The sequence below is a fragment of the Dipodomys merriami genome, unplaced genomic scaffold (assembly GCF_024711535.1).
Source record: "Dipodomys merriami isolate MVZ:Mamm:240054 unplaced genomic scaffold, mDipMer1.0.p SCAF_13, whole genome shotgun sequence".
In the NCBI taxonomy this organism is placed as follows: domain Eukaryota; kingdom Metazoa; phylum Chordata; class Mammalia; order Rodentia; family Heteromyidae; genus Dipodomys; species Dipodomys merriami.
This window is the reverse complement of record NW_027202604.1, coordinates 42,318,286-42,325,278: the sequence shown is the minus strand read 5'-3', so window position 1 is coordinate 42,325,278 and position 6,993 is coordinate 42,318,286. Positions and strand designations below refer to the sequence as shown.

The 6,993-nt window shown below is 47.4% G+C and overlaps 1 non-coding gene across 1 annotated transcript; it reads right to left on the bottom strand.

Annotated features, from left to right (window-relative positions):
* Positions 1 to 1,118: 1,118 nt before the first annotated feature.
* Positions 1,119 to 1,191, bottom strand: Trnaa-ugc (transfer RNA alanine (anticodon UGC)). The gene has a single exon. It is a non-coding gene; the product is annotated as a tRNA-Ala (tRNA).
* Between the last annotated feature and the right edge of the window lie 5,802 nt (positions 1,192 to 6,993).

Sequence of the window (6,993 nt, the reverse complement as noted above, 5' to 3'; positions counted from 1 at the left end):
ATGTTACTAATGTTTAATGTTTATGATCTATCTCAAAAGAACTGTGCTCTGGGGGACACAGAATCCAGACAGAGACCTCGGACTGGGAAGTTGGCTCAGTGGTAGAAGCGCTTGCCTTGCATGCCTGAGGCCCTGGGTTTGATTCCTTAGCATCACATAAGCAAAAACAAAAAAAGCCGGAAAGTGGCGCTGTGGCTCAAGTGGTAGAGCGCTGGCCTTAAGCTGAAGAGCTGAGGGACAGCGCCCAGGCCCAGAGTTCAGCCCTACGACCGGACCCAAAAAAAAAAAAAAAAAAAAAAAAGAATCCAGAGACCTCTAGATTGAACCAACGAGGGCAGGTGAGCAACTATTTTGTATATCCCTTTCTCCTTTCAGGTGCCCACACCTGGAATCTAGACCCCTGAGGGCTTCCTGGTCTGTCAGGACCTTCCCTTCCCTCTTCCAGGTAGAACCACCACAGTCAGTCAGACAGGGAGTAACCTGCATTCCCATGTCCTTTGTCCATAAAGGGTCAACCATCATTTCTGGAGAAATAATTACATCATACAATATTGAGGCAATTTTCATACCTTTGTCGCCTCATGTAGCTATTACAGAAACCTTATCAATTCCTGCACAATTTCAATAAGTATGATTGATATTTAAGTAAGAGGCACTATGGTCCTAAAGTTCTCTTGGATGGTATATGGCAAGGCGCTGGCTGATATAGTTGCATCATATGGGAATAAAGACCCATTTCCAGTTTCCTTCAGTCCCTCACTTCATCTCCAGGAAAGAGTCTCAGTCTGGGAATAGTTGTCTTTTTTTTTGGTTTTGGTTTTGGCTTTTGGTTGGTCATGGGAGCTGAACTCTGGGCCTGGGCGCTGTCCCTCAGCTCTTCAGCTCAAGGCTAGCGCTCTACCACTTAGCCACCTTCCCAGCCCCAAACTGTATTTTCTTGTTTATTTCAATTAGCATTGGATCCTCCAAGCCCATCCATATTGTAGCATATTTCAGAATTTTTTTTTTTTTTTTTGCCAGTCATGGGGCCTGAACTCGGCCTGGGCGCTGTCCCTCAGCTCTTCAGCTCAAGGCTAGAGCTCTACCACTGGAGCCACAGCACCACTTCTGGCTTTTTCTGTTTATGTGGTGCTGGGGAATCGAACCCAGGGCCTCATGCTTGCAAGGCATGCACTCTACCGCTGAGCTACCTTACCAGCCCCTTCAGAATATTTTTTATCCTTTCATTTTGCTTCAAATTAAAACAAGTAAACCCTTTTTTACATAAATGCACCAAGGTAACAGAACACCAGAGTGCAGCCCAGAATAGCCTCTGGCACAGCCTGTGTGTGCTGGTCTTTGGCCTGTCCCCGAGGCTGCCTGAGCAAGGATGGTGTTTGGAACAAGGAGCTCTCAGCTGGATCTATTGACTGCCAGATAAGTTGCAGAACATTATTTAGTTTTCTTTGCCCAAAGAGAATCTAAATTGTGCTGAATCAGAGGAATTATAAACTGTGTTGGCTTTTAGATATTTCACTTTATTTCCTGGATGCTCAAACAATAAGCACAAGTTTAAAACTGCTTTTCTGAAAAATAAATACAAATGAGTTGACAAAGTTTGCATACAAACTACCTCAGACTTTCAAGTCTAGGACTCAAGTGGTAGAGCCCTAACCATGAGCAAAAATTTCAAAGAGCTAGAGCATTGGTGGCTCAATTCTACAATCCTAGGTACTCAGAAGGCTGAGATCTGAGAATCACAGTTTGAAGCCAGCCAGGGCAGAAAAGTCCCCTAGACACTCAAAAAGCCACTCAAAAAGCTAGATGTGGAGCTGTGGCTCAAAGTGGTAGAGCAAGCCAGCTGCTGGTGGCTTACACCTGTAATCCTAGCTATTCAGGAGGCTGAAATCTGAGGATCATGATTCAAAGCCAGCATGGACAGGAAAGTCCTGAGACTTTTTTTTTTAGGTCGGTTGTGCCACTTCCAGCTTTTTCTGCTTATGTGGTGCTTGGGAATCAAACCCAGAGCCTCATGCATGCAAGGCAGGCACTCTACCACTGAGCCAACCAGAAAACCAGAAGTGGTGCTGTGGCTCAAGTGGTAGAGCACTACCCTTGAACTGAAGAGCTCAGGGACAGCACTCAGGCCCAGAGTTCAAGCCCCAAGACCCACAAAAAAAAAGGGGGGGGTAGAGCACCTTGAGCAAAAGATCTCAGAAATAGCACCCAATCCCCAAATGCAAGCTCTACAACCAACAAAAAGTAAAACAGTAACTGATGGTACTTCTAGAAATGAAGCTTCTTACAGTGGGTTAGGATAAAAGCCATGTCTTTGTAAAATGTCAAATTTTGTTTTGTTTTGTTTTGGTTTTTGGTCGTGGAGCTTGAACTCTGGGCCTGGGTACTGTCCCTGAATTCTTCAGCTCAAGGCGAGCGCTCTATGTATGCTTGAGCCATAGCACCACTTCCGGTTTTCTAGTGGTTTATTGGAGATAAGAGTCTCACGGTCTTTCCTGCCTGGGCTGGCTTTGAACCATGATCCTCAGATCTCAGCCTCCTGAGTAGCTAGGATTACAGGCGTGAGCCACCAGGGCCCGGCTTATTTATTGGTTTTGAACAAAGAGATAATCTCCAAAAGTATAAGTTGTGGAAGATAAAAGGCAGTTTGATTGCTTCATCAAAATATCCAATGAGCCCAGAATGGTGGCCACACTTCTAATCCTAGTGCTTAGTAGCTAATCGGGGATTGCTAAGAGGCCATGGATCACATAGTAAGACCTCATCTCAAAAATAAATAGAGGGGGCTGGGAAGGTGGCTCAGCAGTAGAGCACTTGCCTTGCATGCATGAGGCCCTGGGTTCAATTCCTTAGCACCACATAAGCAGAAAAAAAAAGCTGAAATGGTGCTGTAGCTTAAGTAGTAGAGCGCTAGCCTTGAGCTGAAGAGCTGAGGGATAGTGCTCAGGCCAAGAGTTCAGGCCCATGACTGACCCCCAAAAAAATAAATAAATAAAAATAAATAAAATAGAGGGCTGGAAAGGTGGCTCAGTGGTAGAGTACTCGCCTAGCATGTATGAAGCCCTGGGTTCAATTCCTCAGTACCACATAAACAGGAAAAGCCAGAAGTGGCACTGTGGTTCAAGTGGTAGAGTGCTAACCTTGAGCAAAAAGAAGCTCAGGGACAGTGCCAAGGCCCTGAGTTCAAGTCCCAGGACTGGCAAGATTAAAAAAAAAAGTAAACAAAAATTAAGCAGCAATATCAAAAAACACAGTGTTATCAACAACTCAACAAGGCAAAAAACAAAAACAAATTATTTTAGGGAGTTGTTGTTGTTATTGATTTTGCAGGGGTGGGAACTTAGTCGTGGCCTTGAATTTCCCAGGCAACAGTGCTGCCACTAAAGGAACTCCCTCAGTGTTTTTACTTATTTATTTATTTATTACTTCCTTTTATTTTTCAAAGATCTCCTGTTTTTTGTTTTTTGTTTTTTTGTCAGTTGTGAGCCTAGGCACAGTCCCTGAGCTTTTTTGCTCAAGGCTAGAACTTTACCACTTTGAGCCACAGTTCCACTTCTGGTTTTTAGGTGATTAATTAGAGGTAATAGTCTCTGGCCTTTCCTGCCCAGGCTGGCTTTGAACTGCTATCCTCAGATCTCAGCCTCCTGAGTTGCTAGAATTACAGGCTTGAGCCACTGGCACCTGGCCCACCAGACCTTTTTCTCATATATGCGTGTGTAGGGATGGTGCTGTGTGTATGTGCCTTCACCAGGTGAAGACAGAGGTGAACCCTATGGATGTCTTTCTCCTCCCAGTGGGGAACAATGATCCTGGTGTTTGAGTTACTCATTTCCTTGCTTTTCTTTTGGGCTGTGAGACGCATAGGTCCAAGTAGCACCTCTTTGGTTTTGAAGCACTGAGAACCAGGCCCAACACTGGGATGGTCAGGAAAGGTCAATGTGTCAGCTTTCAGGCTCCTGGGAGTCATAAGAATCCTGGTAGGGCAAGGTTAGAAACAAAAACAAAAAAACCTTTTTCTCGTAATTCTTCTCAGGGTCAGTCATCAGTGGCCCTTGTAATCCCTACTACTCAGGAGGCTGAGAGCTGCCTGCCCAGATCATTCCTGCACAGCTTCAAGGCTGAGCTTGCCTGTGCCCAAGTTGGCCTAGGCCAGCTATGAGGAGCCTTCACTACTCCTGCTCTAAGAAGCAATCTACAGCCACACCTTGATCCACCCAGTCTGCAGATCTGAGTCACCAGGGCTGTCCAAGACTTGCTGCTCAGTAATTAAGAGAAACCAAAGTAACAGAAGCAGGGCAAAGCCAAAACCAGCCTCTGGAGTGCTCATCACTGTTGGAAGGCTGCTCAGGGTGTCTGTACCAGCCAGTGGGAACTTGGAGAAGCCCTGACCTCTCTGGTCCTGCTTTTTTATTTCTGGGACACCAAAGCCATACTAAATATAAGCTGGGTGCCGGTGGCTCATGCCTGTCATCCTAGCTACTCAGGAGGCTGAGATCTGAGGATCTCGGTTCAAAGCCAGCCCAGGCAGGAAAGCACATGAGACTCTTATCTCCAGTAAACCACTAGAAAACCAGAAGTGGTGCTGTGGCTCAAGTGGTAGAGCACTCACCTTGAGCTGAAGAGTGCAGGGACAGCACCCAAGCCCAGAGTTCAAGCCCCACAACCAACAGAAAAAAAAGAAAACAAAAACAAAGCCATACTAAATATCAAGGGTGTTTTCCATTCTTGGGTGTTAAATACAAGTTACAGGAAGCCACTGGAGTTTTGTTGGCTTTGCTCTGGTGCTGGGGTTTGACTCCAGATCTTCCTGAATGCTATAGTCTACCATGAACGGAACCCCAGGTGGGAGGCCACAGATCTGGACTGAATCCATTCCAGGTGCAATAGCCAGGTTAAAAACCAAAACAGAATTGCTCATGCCAATGTTTCACATTACCCAGCTGAAACATTGTCTTGGGGGGTAGGTGTGGGGAGTCAGGGTGCCATTCCTGGAGTTTGATCTCTGGGCTGGGAACGGTCCTTTTTGTGCTCAAGGCGAATGTTCTACCACTTGAGCCACAAGCCCCACATTGGGCTTTTTTGGTAGTTTACTGGAGATAAGAGTCTCATAGAGGGGCTGGGAAGGTGGCCCAGTGGTAGAGTGCTTGCCTTGCATGCATGAGGCCCTGGGTTCGATTCCTCAGCACCACATAAGCAAAAAGCCAGAAGTGGCACTGTGGCTCAAGTGGTAGAGCACTAGCCTTGAGCTGAAGAGCTGAGGGACAGCACCCAGGCCCAGAGTTCAGGCCCCACAACCGGACCCCAAAAAAAAAAAGAGTCTCATAGATGCTGGGCGCTGGTGGCTCACGCCTGTCATCCTAGCTACTCAGGAGGCTGAGATCTGAGGACCATGGTTCAAAGCCGCCTGGGTAGGAAAGTCCGTGAAACTCTTATCTCCAATAAACCACCAGAAAACCGGAAGTGGTGCTGTGACTCAAGCGGTACAGCACTAGCCTTGAGCTGAAGAGTGCAGGGACAGCACCCAGGCCCAGAGTTCAAGCCCCACCACCGACAAAAAAAAAGGGGGGGCTGGGAAGTTGGCTCAGTGGTAGAGTGCTTGCCTTGCATGCCTGAGGCCCTGTGTTCAATTCCTCAGCACCACATAAGCAAAAAGAAAAAAGCTGGAAGTGGCGCTGTGGCTCAAGTGGTAGAGTGCTAGCCTTGAGCTAAAGAGCTGAGGGACAGCACCCAGGCCCAGAGTTCAGGCCAGTCTCACAGACTTTGCTGACCAGCTGTGTTCAAACCATGATCCTCAAATCTCAGTTTCCTGAGTAGCTAGGATTACAAACTTGCGTTGTTGGTGCCAACTATTTATTCTGGGTGGGTTTTTGTTTTTGTGAAGTGCTAGGGTTGGAGCCCAAGGTCTCATGCATGCTGTGCAAGTGTTGTACCACGGAGCTGCCCCCTACCGAGGCCTGCATCTGAGTCTTGAAGAAGGAATTCGCTGGGCTGAGAATAGAAAACAAATCCAAGAGGAGGAACAGGTGCAAAGCAGGGATGCCAGAAGGCTGTGTGGGCTTCTGGAAACTGGAACATGCTCTATAAGCGTTGCTTATAGGGCTTTGGAGTCACAGAGCTGGGTGCCACCCTGGATCCAGCCCTTCAGCTCTATATGCCTTACCTAGATGGGAAAGAAGATGAGAGGTATGGCTGGGTGCCACCCAGCCACCTAGAATCCTAGCTCCTCCAAAGGCTGAGACTCCAGCAGAAAAGTCATGAAGACGCTATCTCCAGTTAACCAGAAAGATACTGGGTTAGGGGCTGGCTGAAATGATCCAGCACCAGCTATGAGCCAGCAAGCCTAGTGAGAGCTTGAGACTCTGAGTTCAAGCCCTAGCTCAAAGGGGTAGGGCAGATACCAGGGCAAGTTTCAGGGCAGAGCATCCCTAAACCAAGTATCCGCTTCTTTGCTTCCACCAGCCAGGTAGCACTGGGGTCTAGGCACAATTACACTGAGGTGGTCATTCCCTGAAACCCTGAGTCTATTGCAGGCCTTTCAGATTCAATTATGAAAACACTAGAATGCTATAAAGATGTTTTAAATTTACTGAGTGTGTGTGTGTGTGTGTGTGTGTGTGTGCGTGCGTGCGTGCGTGCGTGCGTGCGTGCGTGCGTGCGTGCGTGCGTGTGTGTGTGTGTGTGTGCCTGGGCACTGTCCCTGAGCTTTCATCAAGACTAGTTCTCGGGGCTGGGAAGGTGGCTCAGTGGTAGAGTGCTTGCCTTGCATGCATGAGGCCCTGGGTTGGATTCCTCAGTACCACATACACAGAAAAAGCTGGAAGTGGGTGCTATGGCTCAAGTGGTAAAGTGCTAGCCTTGAGCTGAAGAGCTCAGAACAGTGCCCAGGCCCAGAGTTCAAGCTCCATGACCAGCAAAAAAAAAAAAAAAAAAGACTAGTTCTCTACCTTTTGAACCCACAGCTCCACTTTTGGCTTTTCTGGTGGTTCATTGGAGATA